Raw genomic sequence first — 19,149 nt, 5'->3', positions numbered from 1 at the left:
TTCAAATGACCATAAAAACTGACAGTACAATTAATTTACGTTCTTTGACACACATACCCAATCCTCTAAAATATGTTATTATCATAACAACACAAAGTTTTAAAATATTTCTATAGTTTTATGTTGGCAAAGGAATTGTTCTTGACAACCTATGTTTTGTAGCTTGTGAAATCATTAGGCAAACGCTGGTGGCAAAGAAACTTTCCAGGTAACAGCAGGCCATTAGTAATGAAATAAAAATTCAGCATTCAGCAGTAAATGATCCTTATACAGGTTGAAATATATGGCTGTAGGGGTTGGCATTAGATGGATCTTAAACTTTGCATGGAGAAAGGAAAAAATACCTGCCCAACACTGTGCACACTGTTGCCAGGTAAAAGCATATGCTGCTAATCCTCATCTGTATGATAGCTATGTCTTGGATATTTAGAAGAGATACTGAAGGAGAATGTATAGATTTAAGAAGATGTGTATTACAGCATAAATTTGTTAAAGAACATCATACAGTGGAAATGGCGGTGGACAGCGCCAAATAGGTAATGTAATGAATTGTAGACCAATCACCATCTTTTGCCTATTTGGATTTAATCTGAGCTATTTCCGCGTTAGGCTTTCTGAGCATTCTTTGTACCAAAAACCCATGCATGTATTAGCAAGATTTGGTGTAAGTAATAGGTTCGTAAAGCCTTTTTTTGCGTGATATCGGCTGTAGGCTGGGATGTAATCATTTGAGTCAGCTGTCTCTAAGCCAAGTGGAACTGTTAGCGCGTCTTACCTTATTTGGTTTCTTATCTTAATTTATAAGAGGACATGTTAGAGGTTTGATGGACCTTTTGACTGCGCCTAGAGTAGTTCCCACCATAAGATTCAGTTGTAATACCAATCAAAAACAATACCAATCAATTTCCACAAATTATGACCCCTTTGGCCATGAATAACCACACCTTTATGTAAAAGTTAGAATGTTTATTTCCCTATATTAACAATGCTAATATAAAGTAACTATTTTCGACATGCAAAATGGGATGTATCAAAATTGCGAGTTGGAAATAGTGATTTCTTAAAATTCACTAACGCAATTTGCGAGGTCCAAATACCGAATCGCAAAATAAATAGGGATTCGTTATCTGAAAATCGCAAATTGCGAAAACGGCAAACCAGAACAGCCTGATGACATCACAACCATAAGTGAGTCAGCCCATGCTGTTTCCAGGAGCCACGCCCACAGGAGCAGGCAGGGAGACACAGCCCAGCACCAGGGAGCCAGCTTAGTGAGCCTGCCAGGAACAAACTGCACCATGGCCAATGATGGGAAGGAGAAGGACAAGGGAGACAGAAAGCGCGAGATCAAATTCAGTGAGCAGGAACTGGAGGTGCTCACTGAAGAGGTTGTTAGGAACCATGACAGACTGTTTGGAAAGAGCTCACTACAGGTGCCAGAAAGTGAGAAAAGGAAACTCTGGTTGGAAATCCAGACACAAATATGCGCAGTGGGTACTGCGCAGCGCTCTGTGGAGGAGATACGCAAGTGGTGGTATGGCCGCGCTCCCGTGCCTTAGAACGGGTAGCCAGCAGGCTACAGGAGGCAAGAAGCACCAGAGGAGGAACAAACCATCCACACCACTGGAGGACATGGTGGAGTCCACACTGCTCCCTGAAGCTGTCAGTGGGGTCACTGACATTGACACTTCAGGCACACCCAGCACCAGCAAAGGTAAGGCCAGTAATGATGTGTATCCCCATATGTGCATTTACAAATGCCCCTTAAAAAATAGCTATCAGTATCAGTGCAATGCAATGCGATAAGTAGTCCAAGCCATATCTTACATACAATGCACTAATGCCTTATGGGAGTGTTAGTCCACAACCCTAACCTGCAAATGACACATCAACAGCAAGTAAGGTACAGCCACACAGAGGAACAACACACGCAACTCACCGTGATACGATGTTAGTGTAGATATATTAAAACTGTGCAACATTTTGTGGTACATCCATAAATGATATGCTGCACATTGTCGTTGCAGATGTCTCATGACCTGCCGCAGCAGAATGTGGATATGTGAGGAATGTTGAAACACAGCCACAGTCTGACTCAAACACCAGTGAGTCATTGAGTATTGCACCAACTAGGCACAGGGCAAGGGTTTTTCCTCTCCCAGAGTTGAACATGGACACAGACGAAATGCCGGATGAAGTCCACACACTACCCCCAGAAGCTACATCCACAAGAATCCTTGCCCCAGGGTCAGACAACTGACAATCAGGAGGCGTCATGAAGCAGGCAGACAGTGCACAGATGAAGGAGAAGGCCCATCAATCTTTGGCGGCCTTGAAGCGTCCATGCTGAAAGTGCAGCACCTGCAATGCAAACACATGAGGTTAATGCACAGGCAGTTGGTGTCAATTGATCATAACATGGGCGCAGTGCACAGGCATTTTTGGAGTCTCATAATGACAATATGGGAGTACTGCACAAGCAGTTGGAGTCTCTGCATGAGGGACAGCAAAAAGCTGCAGAAAACACTAAGGAGTTGACAAACGCCATTAAGGAACTCTGCATTGAGATGAAGCATTAGCGTGTCAACCATCTCAGGCGCCATCACCAATTCATAGAAATGTTCAATGGGTTCTGCAGATCCGTCAATCGGCTCACTAGTTCAACTGCCTTGATATCACGACGTGCTGTGGCCGCACAGGTGGACACTGCACATTGCAGTCGGGACGTTGCACAGGGATTGGTGCAAATAACCAACGTTCTAGATGCAATGAAGACAGCACGCAGTGCTACAACCTGCGAACTGGGTGTTGGGGATCGTGAGGAGTCCTCTAGCCTCAGCAGTCTAACAGTCCCTGTGATGGATCCCAGGTGTCGCAGTGCCAGACACAGTACTGCCTTTGACCCTGCTACAGGAGGTGCCAGTGAGGGCACTGCGCACTCAAGTGAAATGTGTGGACGGAAGAAGTGACATTGAGGGCTACAGGGGCCTACCTTCACATGTAGCAATACAGTTATACTATGATGTTAATAGTGTGACACTGTTAATCGCTCATGTCTGCCTATAGTGCATAGGTATGTCCTATTGACACATATGTTAACTGAGGTCAAGGTAATAAAGATGCTGACTGCATGAATACCCTTTTCTGAGGTTGTGTTTTCATTACTTACATCAGAAATGGTTGCGCTTGATGTCAGCACGTCTCTGCCTGCCCTCTGCTGCACTGGTCCTGTCTGCTGGGTGAAGGGGTGGTATGGGATCATCATCCTCATCAGAGTCTGAATCCGTTATTTTCACTGGTATGCCCCTGATGGTTGCTATATTGTGCAAGATCGCACATGTGGCCACAATTTTACATGTTGTCACTGGCTGTACTGAAGTGCGCCTCCACTTTTGTGAATACACCTGAAGCGGCTCTTCAGCAGCCCGAAAGTGCGCTCCACCACATTGCAGGTTGCCCTGGGTGCTGAATAGAACCTCCGTTCTGCTGGTGTTGCAGGGTTCAGGTAGGGCGTCATCATATAGGTGCGCACTGCGTAGGCACTGTCTCCTAGAAGGAACAGAGAGTAAAATGAGTACTTGTGCCATCTGACGCCACATTGACATCAATGCAACATTGTAAAGTGGCAATTTACCTAATAGATAGCCTTCACCAAATTCCCCAGCTAGCAGTCTTGTGTGAATCCCGCTGTGGCAGAATATGTACGAATCATGTGTGCTTCCTGGGTACCTGGCGACAAGATCGGTAATGATGTCAGAGCCATTGCATATCACCTGTATGTTCATGTTTACGGTTGAGGTACACATACTCTGTGATGGACAGATTGCAACATGTGTCCAATCTGTGGCACCTAGGACATGTGGGAACTGTGCTATCTTGTAGAATGTGATTTTAGTGTGCTATAATTCCTGTGGGATGTGGGGGAATCTGATGTACTGGTGTATTCTGCTAAGCATGACATTGAGAAATGCGTTAAAAAATCTAGAGAGGGCACTCTGTGATACCCCTCCAGCTGTTGCTATGACCCCTTGATACCTCCTCGAGGCTAGTAGGTGCAGGGGGCATAATACCTGCACATGGGTGGGTATGATATTGGTCCTGTGTGTTGTGCGCTGCAGCATGGGTTGTAGCTCAGCTATCAGGTTAAGTATCATGGCCGAGCTCAACCTGTACTTCTCATAAATCTCCTCCTCTGTCTGGTCAAAAAGGGTTATGCGCACTGTGAAAATGAGCTCCTGTCTTCTCCTCCCTCTCCTCAAACCTGCCAAGATCCTCATTCTCCTCGCCATCACGTAGAGTGCAGCCATTGTGGAAAAGAGGCTGAGTCATTCTGGGCCTCTTTTTATAGTTTGCACCTGGTTACCACCTGGTTTCAATTCGTGGTAAATTGCATATGCAAAATGCCATTCTGCGAATAATCGCAAATTGCGATTTTTTGATGCATCTCATTGCGACGTGGTTTTGCGTGTCGCAATCTGTGTTTCTCAAATAGAGACATGATTTACAGAATCGCTATTTGCGAGTCGCAATTCTAGCTTGCAATTTGCGATGTGCAAATAGCGATTTGGTATTTCATGTCGCTATTTGCGAGACGCAGATTGCGAGACGCAAAAACACATTGCATTCGCTAAAAATCGCTATTTTTGCAAATCCATATTTTCATGCTGCGAATGCCTTTGATACATTGCAAAAGGCATTTTTGCATTCGCAAGCGGCCAATTTTTGTGATTCGCACCGTTTGCGAATGCAAAAACACTTGATACATCTGGCCCTTAATCTCATAATTAAATGGTAAACATACAGAAACAATACTGGTTGACCGAATCGTCTAAAGAATCTCAATTTAATCATGCATGAATCAATACACACTCTAGAGTTACAGTACAAATCAATAGCAAGAATAATTGTACAATATAAATAGCATACATTTAGATTCAGCAAAGAAAAGACATCAACTGTTGTTAATATTTAGCAGGCATTTTCAGTGAGTCTCCTAAGTAACCTTCTGATTAGTATAGCATATTTGGGCTTCGTGCAAAACAATTTAGTCAACGCAAGTTTGCAAAACATCTAACTATGGCTCTATCAAAATTAGCGGTCGGTACCTAAAGGCAAAAGCAAATGACATTGAGATCAGTAACATAGGCAGTCATTATGAATACAGCGGGAAATACCGCCGACCGCCATGGCGGCGGTGAACAGAATCTCGCCATTGGCAGTGAATGGAAACTCGCCATATAATGAACAAACATTCAAACCCAGCCAAAAATCACCAGACCACCACTCCCCACCATGGCCCTGTTGGTGGGAATCCCGGACCTCCCCACCCCACCACCAACAAGCACACCCACATCCCGCCCTCCAGCCCCGATACCAATCGCCACACTCACCATGTCACTGCCCAAACATCCACACTTCACCGAAAGGGAGTTAAGGACCATGGTGGACAAGATCTTGAAGGTGAAGCCACAGATATTCGGGGCCGAGGCGCAGCACACACCCATCGCAAGGAAGATGGGGCTATGGCAGACCATTGTGAACAGGGTCAATGCAGTGGGACCCAATCCATGCACCAGGTACGACATCCAGAAGAGATGGAACGACCTGCAGGGGAAGGTCGGGGCATGGTATCAAGGCACCACATCGCAGTGCAGAAGACTCGGGGTTGACCGCCACCAACACCACCAGAATACACAGACTGGGACAAAAAGGTACTGGCCATCCTGCACCCTGAGGGACTCACTGGACTCACTGTAGGAATGGACTCGGGTAAGTCATCAACATATACCCCATGTATACAATACCACCATACCATCCCACTCACACCCACGAGGACCAAAGCCCCACCCAGGTATCAGCCACTACGTCCACCCCCCGCATGACCACAAACCCACTAACAGGCCCACATCCCTCCCCCTGTGCACAGTCACCTACCCCTGCAGGTACCCACAATGGAACGACACCCCCCACCACAATGCAACCCCACACTGGCACTAAATGCAATGTCAACCTCACAAAGGCACCCTGGAAGGCCACTGAAAGTAACACCAGCACAAAATAGCCCAGTCAGGTCACCTCAAACGTTCATGCAGCTGTAACAGACATGTTTATGTCCCCCAACATGCACCACTACCCTTGCACCCCTAACAGAAGGGACAAGGAGTGCCAGTGCCCCCCAGGGAGACAGAGGCTGCTCACAGGACACTGGTGAAGGATCCCTGGACACCGATGAGCAGGCAGGCCCCTCACACAGTCCTGGACTCTCACCATGCAGCAGCCCCATCCAGGAAACCACTGTCACCCCTACCACCCAGTCAAGACCAGCAGCCCTGGGCAGGCGCTCCCACACCAGTGTATCCAGGCCACAGACTGGTGGAACACAGGTACAGAGGCCACAGTCTCCCACACTCAACCTGCAGGAAGGCGAGGGCCCCAGTACAAGTGGTACTGCCACACCTGTTCAGGGGACACAGGCACAGGGGGCTAGGGCAAGTGCAACAGTGGCAGTGGGCTGGGGGGAGGCTACAGGATGGATGCAGCAGCCCAGGTTGTGATATCATAGGTATTGGGGTCCTACCAACATACCCATGACAGGTTGGCATAGATTTTGTCCACCCTGAAGCACAGTCAGAGGATGAAGCAGGAACACCACCAACAGGCCATGGAGCAGTGGAAAGAGCACAAGACCACAATGGCCACCATAGCAGGAGCAGTGCTGCAGCTGGTCCAAAACCAGTCTGACACCCACACAGGTCAAGAGGCCCCCACAACAGCACAGGACAACCAGCATCAGATTACCCCATCAGCAGAAACTTCCCAGGATCTACCCTCACAGGAAACCCAAGGGCCTACCATGTCATTCCATGAAGATCAACAGCAGGCACCCAAACGTTCCCTTGGGCCAAGATATGGCACTGGAACCCCAGCTAAGAGCAAGGCCCCATTCAAAAAGTAACTCAGCAACAATATGCACTGCAACCATCCCACTCAATCACCAAACTCACATTGCTAAGAGGCAGTATGAACTACTGTAAGACAAGATGGACCCATCAATACTACCAACAAGGCTGCCACCATGTTGGTCTTGACGACACCCCCCCTCACAACTTGCCATCACTGTAAATAGCACTATTCACTCACTTCAACCAATAAAACACATATCACACCTGTAACACTGTCCCCTGTGTGAAATTGTGAAAAAAGTAAAGTATGGACGCAACTGGCAGAGAACTACTTTATTGTCAAATCTGTGCATGAAAGGAGTCCTGTGTGCCTAAATTGTGGCAATGAGGAAAAATATATAATTTCAATCTGTCCCATGCAGAAGTGGGCCATGTATTGCCTATCATTACCAACCTCCCCATATGACTGAGCACACTGACAGTATTTGTCACAAACCCCAATGTCAGGCCCAAGTCCCACACATTTACTGGAAGTAGAGTTGTATTAGTTGGTTCCTGGAATTGACACCTCCCCCTTCCTCATCATCATTATCACTCTCCTCACCTCTCTGAGGTAGCTGATCAGGACCTACAGCACCCTCCACCTCCAAGAGGGGGATAGAATGCTCATTGCCACGTTGTGCAGCATGCAGCTGGCCACCACTATTCTACACACCTTATCAGGCCCATAAGCCAGGGAACCCCCAGAGATATATAGACAACAAAATCTAGCCTTCAGGAAACCTATAATTCATTCTGTCACCCTCCTAGTACATCAGTGGGCCTCATTGTAATTTCTCTCTGCATCCGTCCTGGGATTCCTCACTGTTGTCAGGAGCCAACACAAGTTTGGATAGCCAGAAACATCTAGAAAATGGTACAATACAGAGTCGTCATTTTTATGCGCCTTAGTCAGACAGGCTGGTTCTCAGCAATGTGTCAGTTAGTGACAGGCATACTTACATATGATCCACCCTCTGTCCTCTTGGAGTTGTTCCATCTTCTGTGACACACTACTGTTCCTCATCACAAAGGAATCATGGACTGAACCTTGGAACATGGCATTCACATGTGAGATGTACTGGTCTGTAGAACATACCAATAGGATGTTCATTGAGTAAAAGTTCTTTCTATTTCTGTACACCTGTTCACTCACTCTTGGAGGTATGATCGGTGTGTGGGTGCCATCGATGGCACCTATAACATGGGGTATGTTAGCAAAGGCACAGAATTCTGACTTGATGGCAGGGAGGTCAGTACTTTGGGGAAACCTCACATAGGACTGCAGATGTCGTACAAATGCATTCAGAAATCTTGGTAGTACCATGCTGAACATTGGCTGTGAAAATCCAGCAACCATGCCCACGGTCACTTGAAATAAACCTGTGACCAGGAAATGGATTGCGGCGAACACCTGCAATTCAGTTGGGATGGCATGCTGATTACGATTTCCCAGAGTTAGTGCAGGATCCAGTAAAGCACAAAGTTCCTGAATTGTTGCACATGTGAATCTGTAAGTGATTATGATATGACGCTCCACCATGGTCCTCATATCCACAAGTGGTCTGTACACCGATGGTGCCCTTCCTCGACACTAGGGTCGGTACCTACGAGGGGTTTAATAAAGGTGTGATGAAGACACATACATAGGCACACTTGTCATCATTTGTGCACTGCATTGTTCATTGTAGTGTCTCTACATCAACTGCTACCTGACAGATATACATGTACATCACAAGGAGGTAACAGAGTATTTCATGTGTGCTACAATACTGAATGGATAGAGGCCTAGGTGCTTCATGTGGCTAGTAGGGCCTGCATTGTGAGAAGTATTTCATTTTAGATGCGTAGGTCATGGCAAAATGTTTGCCCGCTGTAATTCTGTCCTTTCGTTGTGGAAGTGACCTCATACCGCTAGCGGTTGACATCACAGCGTAAGGCGGTGTTTACCGCTGTTCGCACCCTCATTGGTTAACATGGATGCCAATGGGGAATCCTGGTGTATCATGATCGCTGCCGGCGGTGATGGTGCACACCGCCGCGCAACATACGTGCGTTCGTCATTGTTTATTCACTTGACTCCCTGATCTTGTGTGGACAGGTACTCCACTGTGTGTACTGCTGTGGCCTGCCTCTGCCTATGGATGTACCTCGTGTTGCAGGGGAAAGGGCCCCAGCCTTCACCCAGAAGGAACTGGAGAAGCTAGTGGATGGGGTCGCATCCTTAGGTATTCCAGGGGATGGGTGTAGAGCAGTACTCTGGTCAGTAGTCAGGGGCATGGCCCTGGGCAGAGTGTACAGTGCTGCCTGTTGGGTGTTTTCTGGGTGGGTGTATGTCTTGCCATTATGTACCTCCATTCAGCTATTTACAATTGTCTCTCCTGTTTTGTCTCCCCATCCCTATTCTTTTGTGTTGGTTTGCTACAGCATCAACATCTGGCGAGGGAGCTGAGGCACCGGCAAGTGGGGAGGCAGCGGCCCACGGATTCCCAGAGGCAGAGACAACCGACGCCCAGGGGACTAGTGGGTGCGACGGTGAGGGGAGTTCCACGGGGGAGGCAACTACCCCAGGAGGTAGTGACTCCGAGACCTCCTCCGATGGGGCTTCCCGGCAGTGGCGGACCATAGTGCCCACACCACTACCGTGACATCTTCCGCCACCCCCATTCCATCACGCCCTCCCTTCTCCTCACAAGTTGCCCGTGCCCACCCACCCAGAAAGGTGGGCTTCTCCTTCATTCCCACGCACATCCTCCCCTGCCCCAGTCAGCCCTGCTACCCTCACAGAGGAGACTATTGACCTCCTGAGAACCATCTCTGTAGGGCAGACAACAATCTTCAACGCCATCCAGGGGCTAGCATCAGAGGTGCAGCAGACAAATGCCTATCTGGATGGCATTCACGGTGCGTGTCTGCCCTACTGAGACCTTTTCAGGCTCTGGCCTCCTCTCGGACAGCAGCCAGTTTCCCTGGCCATTCCGTCCCCCCTCCAACCTCCTCTACCCCTTCCAGCAACCCACTCCCTTCACCCATCTAAAGCACACATTCAGACACGCAGTCAAGCACATCAACACACAAGAAACACACTTCTAAACACAAGCACCACACCTCCCACCACAAGCATTCACACAGCCAACAGACACATGCACACACACAACATCCACTTCCCCCAGTGTGCCCACCTCCTCCACCTTAATGTCTGTGCCCTCTACATCCACACCCTCATGCACTGCACGTTCAGTCACTGTTGCTGCACCTCTTCCTTCACTCACCACAATAGCAGACATCCACACATGCACCTCATGCACCACACCTGCACTCACCACCACTACTGTAGTTGGCACATGCAGCACACTCACCAGACCTGCAGACACCCACACAACATACATCCACACTAGCTGTCTGTCTTCTCCCACTGTGTCCGCCCCCCTCCTCCCAAAATACACAAACGCACCAAGACACCCACCCATCAGACATCCACCACACCACAGCATACTGTCCAGTCACCAGCACCCACTACATGCAACCCTACACCACATACATCCACACCCTCTGCCTCCACTCCCATGCCCTCATCCACAGAGTTTCTGCCACTTTTTGGCGCACTCCATATTGGGGATTGCCTGAGCTCTCCTTATCCTAGCTAGTTTACTATTTTCTTTTGACTCTGTGATTTTCTCTTCAGGGTGCATCTATTTCAGTCAGACTCTACCATTTTCTCTGTTTCAGGAGGAAAGTTGATCTGTTTACAATGACTAGGTGGTTATGAAACTCTACTTTGCCCATGGTGAATGTGACATCTTTCAATGGTGCCAACAATGCTTTCTATATAGACAGGCCCTTCTGATGGTTTTCCAGCGATTTAATGACTGTTGCTGTCATTGATTCATGCTTGAGTCACCTTTAGGGTGGAGGGGTGTGTGTGTATGTGTGTGCTGTGAACCACTTACCACTGACCTCCCTGTGTTGGTGTCAGGAATTAGTCTACCTTTTTGGGAGACCCTTTACATTGGATGTGTGAATGTGTGTGTTAGTGTTGTGTGTATGTGTTTTGTGTGTGTGAGTGTGTGTGTGTTTTCTCTTGGTAACGGAGTAAGGGAAGAGATGACCCATGAACCCTGGCTCTGTCACCCAACCACTTTTCTGCCCTTTGGTCCCTAATGCCACCAATACTGTGTACATTTGAAGAAACTTCTCACACATTGTCTATTCTACACCTTCTGAAAACAAGACTTGGATGACTTTGGTTAGCTGGGGCGAGCAGTCTCTCACCTATTCCACGAAGTGTCTACTGTAAGTGGGGTACTTCAACTGGCAACGTTTCTTTAGTCTCTCATTTTGTTGGCTGCTGGCTTGAATATCACTTGAATGCCCTACAGTTATACTTTGCCTTTTCCATAGGCGGACCACTGGCAGGTGGTCAGAATCAACTCATTTGCTTTTGCTTTAGGATTCTATTTTTAATTGCTTTTTGGGCTTTTTAGTGAAGCCCTTCCAATGGGGATTGTAGGATGCCCAGCACAGTTGACTAATTGTTGTATATGTTGACTCTCTAATTAAGAAATTAAATAGTCTTTAGGCAGGTATGGGACTCTCTGAGTCTTTCACAGAGTTAGGCCAAGGTTATTAAGAATACCTGAACATGACAAGATTCTAAAGTTAATAACTTTTGTTGATGTATTAAAAAATGTAGTATTATTACAGAAAGAAACAGCAGTTAGTTAATACATCAAGTGAATTAGGAAGAACGGTGACATAAGGTCTGTCTCCAGATAAAACTCCAAAGGGTCAATGCTCACTATTCTGTAGCTATAGGTAAAATTAACAAAATGTTGGCTGTTCCCTAAAATGCATGTCTTTTGTATTGTTTTAGGAGGGTTGGATTTGAAAACTTTCATTCATGACAAGCAATACATATATTAGTTGGGATACCACCACTAGAAACTCCTTCTTCCTAAAGCACCTTGTTGGTTAAAGCTGCAAATAAATAAATAAGAAAATACAATCAAGTTTTATGAAGCACAGGAATACAATGTTTCCGTAACCTAACAGCAGAGTTCAGTTAGGTGGCCTTTGAAATTGTTACAGTAAGAACATCCTTCCCTCAGAATTTTCATTGAATTTCTGAAATAGAGAAAGACACATGCACATGGAAAACTTGTAGACCTAAAATAAACATTCACTTTCTGCAGCGTTTCATGAATGATTGTCAATGAAACATAGTGTGGCCAGTTATGGGAAGTGAAGCATACCTAAATTAATCATTATTCTATAGCAGTCATCCACACATATCACCATTTCTTTTTGTAATCCAGTTACAATAAATTATTTGTGAGTTACTGTAGCCATACATCGAGGACCTGAAAGCCAGTTTGTTACAGCCAAAAATCATTGTTCCAACTGCTTCCACTTAGAACCCTGAGGAGCAACAGGTATATAGTTTCATTCTACTGCAGTCTAACACTGCCCACTTTCTTATGTTTGCACTTCTCAAGGTTGTAAAGTTTTGAAAAAGTTACATAGTTGCAACATAGCAACTTGACAAGGCTCTAGACTTTAGGGAACAATCTTTCCATAGGTCTTATTATTGGCATAATTCTAATTCCTGTATGAGAATGAGTAGCTATTTATGCCTGCATCAGAATTGCAGGAGATGCTTTGATTGCTCTCCTGTTTTTCTTTCTCCATGTACACTTTGGCAGGTAAAAAGCAAACACGCAAACGGTGATGGGAGAAATGCATGCAAATAGTCTAAACCATTGGCAATTGCTCTGGGTATAATACCAACCTGTTGTATTTCATCCACAGTGCCACTCTAGACAGATGCATATCTTATCTAAATCAGTACTGTCCCTGCTCCTCATGGAAACACTCCATTCTGAACTGCAAGGCAAGGCCAGCTCCAGAAGGGAGCACAAGCAACCTCTGACCAGTTTTGGGCTTGCCAAGCCTTGTCTGTGAGGTATACCTTGCAGACTTAGGCACAGAGAGAAGGGCATACCCTTGACAACTTAGAGTGTTAAATGAAACAAAAAAGATGATGCAAGGAGTGCTGAGGCAAAAATAACTGAAAAATCAGAACCATTCATGCAAGTCTTATTGAATCACAGAAGGTTATTTCCTGTTTCTAAGGGCATCACTTGTAATCCAGCTTCATTTCCACACCTCTGAAATAATCTTCCCCCAATTTTGTGTACCGGGTGCAAGATTACTATACCTTTCCCTGCATCTCTAACAGTGAGGGCCTAAGAAGGCAAATATGGTCAAGTAAATCTTTGTTAAGCAAATGATGAAAATTAACATCATCTTTGACACTTAAACTCTTATTTTGTTCCTAGCTACCTCATGGAAACCGCCTAATAAATGAAGCTGGAGAGCCAGTTGGAGAACGTATTTTTTTGTACAGGCATAATAGTCATGTTACAATGAAGAAACCGCGGCGACGCCCTGGTGGATTTGGTCCTCTGCTTCACTTTGAGAATGCAGTAAACTGACTGCCGGACATTTGAAGGAACACAGATGTCCTTCGGCTATAGTCACCTCCCTGGAGCACCTAGAGAAATCTCATTTTATTTTCTTCTGTGTACATTTTATTTTGTAAGCCTTTTAACTTTATTTGAAGCTTAATGCATATTTCTACCAGGCTACATTGTTTAGTCAATTCGACAGAGATCTGTTTATGTGTAACATGACTACAAAATAAATTCTGTATTGAATCTACAAGCAAGCTGTATCTTAACATATGGGTTCTGGTTGTTTGATGCATTTGCAAGCCATTACAAATGCAATTGGTTGTATCAGATTTATATGCATGTAAGGAAAAGGGCACAAAGTCCACCTTCTTCTTCTTCCTTCCACATTTGCCCTAAGCAAGGCCTCATTGTCCTGTAATGTTTCTGCTACACAGCCCTCTCCAGACAGTAGAAAGAAAGATTCCTTTTGCTGCATTTCCGGTATTTTTGCTATGATTACTAGTGCAAACCTGTTGCTAAAATAGTATGTTAATCTTGCAAGCCCTGATAGATACTACCACTGTTGACCCTCTAGACTCTAAACAGTGAGTGAGTTAATGTTTACTATCCAAGTAGGCCTTATTTGTATGTAACATGAATGTGTTATCAGGAAAGCCCTGCCACATCCATTAGTCACTTTCTCCAGATGTTTTACATTACTTATAGCGGGAAAAGAGAACAGTTCATAGGCTAAGAGGGCAAAACATAGGATTGGAGCAGTTGAAACAAGTTAGATGGTGCTCAACCATCAGTACTGGTTTCGATGAAAAGAATAATTCAGCCCCTGCTCACCATGTTAAGTTCCCTCTTGTTAAAAGAACATTTTTATGAACTAGTCCCTGTTAGTAGGCACAGCATTTGGTATTACAGCTATTACTTTCACCTCAATTTGAAAAGTCAACAGCCGGTGATCAAAATGTGAATACCAATTGTAATGGCTACTTCGCAAAAAGCCTAAGGTTTAGGAAGAGAGAATTAAACAAAGAAATCAATCAAGCTCACGGAAATCCTTACGACATCTTCACTTTAGGGAAGGTCATTATCTCAACCTGGAAAACACAAAAGAAATATATTGAAACTCAATTTCATCAATCTTTATTCGATCATAAAAAAGATGATCATGAATGTTACACATTAAGCATAGTTCAAATATAATAAGCACCATTAGAAAAAGAACAAAAAAAGGGGAATCGCAAGCCATTTTAAGATTAGAGCTGTACCAACAAAACTATAAAGGCCTTCACATAGAGCTATTGCAAGACAAATTTACCAGATGTGCTAAATGTAATTAGTTAAAAACAGTCATATGTAAATATAGCTCCACACCAAAACATAAGTAAAAACATGGTATTCTTAAAAAGATACTCAGTAATAAAGGGGAAAATATCAAATAGTCAATGGATTACGTTTTGTATAGCTGATAAAAAAAAAAATCCTACATGAAAACAGAATAGAGTATTAACCAACTGGTGGAGGAAATATGTAGCAAGCCTATAATGTGCAAAACCATATAATTTAGGAACGAGTTTTAAAAACGTTTTAGTTATTTTCAGAAAAAAACAAAATGCTCTAGGGTTTGGACTGAGGACTCGCAATGACAGCCGCTTTGTGAAACTGACCTAAAGGGAAACAAAGCAAAGATATGATGGTTCCAGGCCAGAATTTGGCTAAGAGGGACCTTTCCCAAGGGCTGGAAACTGAAGACAGATACCATTCAGTGTGAGGTGATGTTTGAACCAGGGTGTAATCCCGCAATGACGGTTTTTCTTAATTCCTCTTGCTCCCTAGTTGTCATCATATGTTTAGCAAATAACGATTGAACTCTGGGGATGTACACTTTGGTCAGGGATTAATGGGAGGAAAATAACTCATTCCTGCCTATGACTTTGAAGACAGATTGCACATATTTTAACCAGGGGATGAAAGTACCCGTCTGGCAGCCTAAACAGCCTGAGATGATCTCCCGATTCAGTGTTGTATATCTGTTGGACCAAACACTAATACAAAGTGTTGATGGTACAACCTTAATGGAGTCAGATACGTAGTCCAACCCTAGTTCCCCATGTAGAAAACAAGGGGTGTTGAAGGGGAAATGCCAAGTAAACATTGACAAAATCTATTCTCCTCTACTTGAACCTTTGTGATATCCCAGTAACCCCAAATGCTAGAACTGTACTATATAACGGGTAGGCACTTTCACATGTATGCCTCCAAAAGCAGCTTGATCAGCTTGTTGCCTCTGTGAGCAAAATCAGATAGGGCCCCCACAAAGTGGTTAAAGTGTGAACAGTGATTCTCTACACAAGGGAGCCAAGAAGGGGAAGTTGGTGACCTCCGTGATACACTTACCGTTTATCAAAAATGGACCCGTTTTCGTGGCTTTCCGGCTGCATGTCATATATTTAGTTTTGGAAATATTTAGATCCAGGTCTAGCTTATCCCTAAAAGTGACAAAACTGTTGATTACAGCACTCAAGCGGTTAGGAGTTTGTGATATTAGGACAGAGTCATCCGCATAAAGCAGAGCCAGTACTAGGGTGGATTTAATCCTTGGAAGGTCCTTCCTAGCAATCTGTAAGGTGTCATTCAATCCATTTATATATATGAGGAACAAAATGGGTGCAAGGGCACATCCTTGGCGGACATCACACTGGAGGTTAAACGTGTATATATATATATTCACCACCAGGCCCATACTTTACAGAATGTAATACAATGAGGCAATTGCCCGCTAACCCTCATGACCAGGGTAATAAATGCAATAATAATAATAAAGGTCAGTGCAAGGGGAAAGTAGCCTAGACTTCCATGGAATATAAACAGCTTAATTAAATCTCTCTATAACATAAATGTAAAACAAACAAGATTTATGAATACTTTCAGGCGTTATCTCCATATGAATCTTATGCTAACATATAATTCTAATAACAAATTGTCATACTATTTATAAGCAAAGGTAGGTGCTCCTAAAAGAACAGTGAAAGTGCAGAAGTGCAAGTGAGTGACGGTGATATATACAAGTAGTGCAGAGTGTGGTTGTATAAAATTATCTTCCAGTGGCTCCTACAATCCAGGAGGCCCTGGAGTATCATTAAATTTCTTTCATGTTTTTAACATCCACTCTTTTAGAAATGTGTCGACGTTTCGACCCCGTATGCATTGGTTTATTTTCCAGTAGGGAGACCCCAGCCATTGCGTGTCATTTTCCCCACATTGGAGCATAGGTGAGTTGCACTTAGATATCCCTATTAATAGATAGTGATTCACATGAACCCCAATAATCCGGTGATTTATGCCCCCGTAGGTGCTTCCATTGCAATCATCCCTGTCCTGATGATGACCCCATCCTGATTTGCCTGCATACGGGGTAGAAACGTCAACACATTTCTAAAAGACTGGATGTGAAAATCATAAAAGAAATGTAATGATACTCCAGGGCCTCCTGGATTGCAGGAGCCACCGGAAGATAATTTTATACAACCACACTCTGCACTACTTGTATATATCACCGTCACTCACTTGCACTTCTGCACTTTCACTGTTCTTTTAGGAGGACCTACCTTTGCTTATAAATAGTATGACAATTTGTTATTAGAATTATATGTTAGCATAAGATTCATATGGAGATAACGCCTGAAAGTATTAATAAATCTCGTTTGTTTTACATTTATGGTATAGAGAGATTTTATTAAGCTGTTTATATTCCGTGGAAGTCTAGGCTACTTTCCCCTTGCACTGACCTTTATTATTATTATTCCATACTTTACAGAGGCATTTAGCCCACAGGAAGAACCCCAAATTCTCATCTAGCCCACTCTCCAGGAGAGTCTACCACAATTTACTACGGTTTACTTTGTTAAAGGTGCTGCTTAGGTCCATAAAGGAGAGAAGCAGCACCCCCCACCTTTGACTGTTGTGTATTTGTTTATAATAAGAGAAAGATTGAGGAATTGTTCAACTGTACCAAGACCCTCTCTAAAGCTGTATTGCACAGGATAGAACACTTGGTTACAGCCTGCCCAATTCTCGATCCTATTAAGAAAAGATAAAGGACAATAGCAACAGGGATCTTGTTAGTAACCCTTTTTTTAGACGGGAATAATAACAGCTGTATGGCATGAATTTGAAAGGCCACTGGTTACAGCTGAATTAACCAAATTAGTAATAGCAGGAGTCCAGAATCCCGTATTCTCATTGTAGAGATCAATCGGACTCCCGTCAGGACCGGATACCTTCCTAGAGGGGCTAGCACAAATTGCCTCGCACACCTCTAAAATATAAAATCTAATTTTTAGGGGGTAAAACAATAGGTGGCTCATATTGATTGCAGGCAATATCATTTGGGAGTGAATAGATCACTTTAAAATGCCTAATCCAGCATTTGCACTGATGTTAGTCCCAGTTCCATCAGTCAAGGACTCTGTGGTTTTAGGGTGGTTAACAATTTTCCAAAACCCACAGGTGTCCTTGTAATTAAGGGTTGAAACTCAATGAGTATGAATCCATGAAATAAGTAAAACCTAAAATCCCAGGAGGTTCTGGGAGTTTCTCACAAAGTCATTGAATGCTTAGTGACCCATGCAGATTATTAATTTTACATCAACATCTACTAAGTCTCTAGATTCATTTTGTGTTGAGTTTTGTATGGTCAAGCTTCTTGTAGAGGATGAAGATATAATAAAGGTGATAAAGACCTCCAAGATAGATTGGCCTCAGGCTTCAATCTCTTGCCAATAGCCCTGTTTATGGCAAGCATGATGTACATGTTTAGGTTACATGACTAACCATGGCGTCTTCGCGAGGGATCGTAGGTCGGGGAGGATGGCTTATTATGGCCAATGAACGATTTTGACTACTGGAGATACTACATGTTATGAAATTTAACACTATAATGGAATGCTGATGTCTAATGACCGGAAGTGACATGTGTAGATATGGCAACCGTTCAGTGAGTGAACAAGTACTAAAGCCCTCAGGAAGTTCACGTTTGGTGAATGAAATGCATTGGCTTGGATATCTGGAAGCAAATAAACGCTGCGTTTGGGCAACATATTTGGATGACTGTACATCTTCTTGGATTTTGTAGGTGCCCCTTTATTCACAATATATAGATGTGTTTTCTCACCATACAATACGTATTTTCAGAAAAGCATGATCCCAAACTCCTCTGGAAGTTGTGTACTTAATGTGTTGATACCATGTTTTTATTACATGAATTGAATAACTGGGGTCTTGAAAGTAAGTTTTTATCTTATTTTGAAACAGGTTGCACTATCCACTCACTTTATTAGGGCTGGCTGATTTGGGGATCAGCTATCTGCCGGATTTATTGACTTTAAAACTGCATTTAACTGCATAGATAGCAGTTTGTTGTGCATCAAGGTAAATACTTGGGGCATCTACTCTGTCTTACTGTGAGCACATTAGTCATTATATAATGGAAGTTTGGCACAGATTTAAAATCAGTGGCTCCTTGATGCTGTTTTCCAAGATTAACACAAATAGGGGAAACAAGAAGGAAGGTGTGCTTGGGAACCTGATGTTCAATCTCTATGTGGCTGATTTGGGGGTGAGTTGACTCGTTCATGATTTTGCTTCTTCGAATTTGGAATTCAAATGACCATAAAAACTGACAGTACAATTAATTTACGTTCTCTTACACACAGACCCAATCCTCTAAAACATGTTATTATCAT

The sequence above is a fragment of the Pleurodeles waltl genome, chromosome 10 (genome assembly GCF_031143425.1).
Source record: "Pleurodeles waltl isolate 20211129_DDA chromosome 10, aPleWal1.hap1.20221129, whole genome shotgun sequence".
Taxonomy (NCBI): Eukaryota; Metazoa; Chordata; class Amphibia; order Caudata; family Salamandridae; genus Pleurodeles; species Pleurodeles waltl.
The sequence above is the reverse complement of the archived record's forward strand: the minus strand, read 5'-3'. Positions refer to the sequence as shown.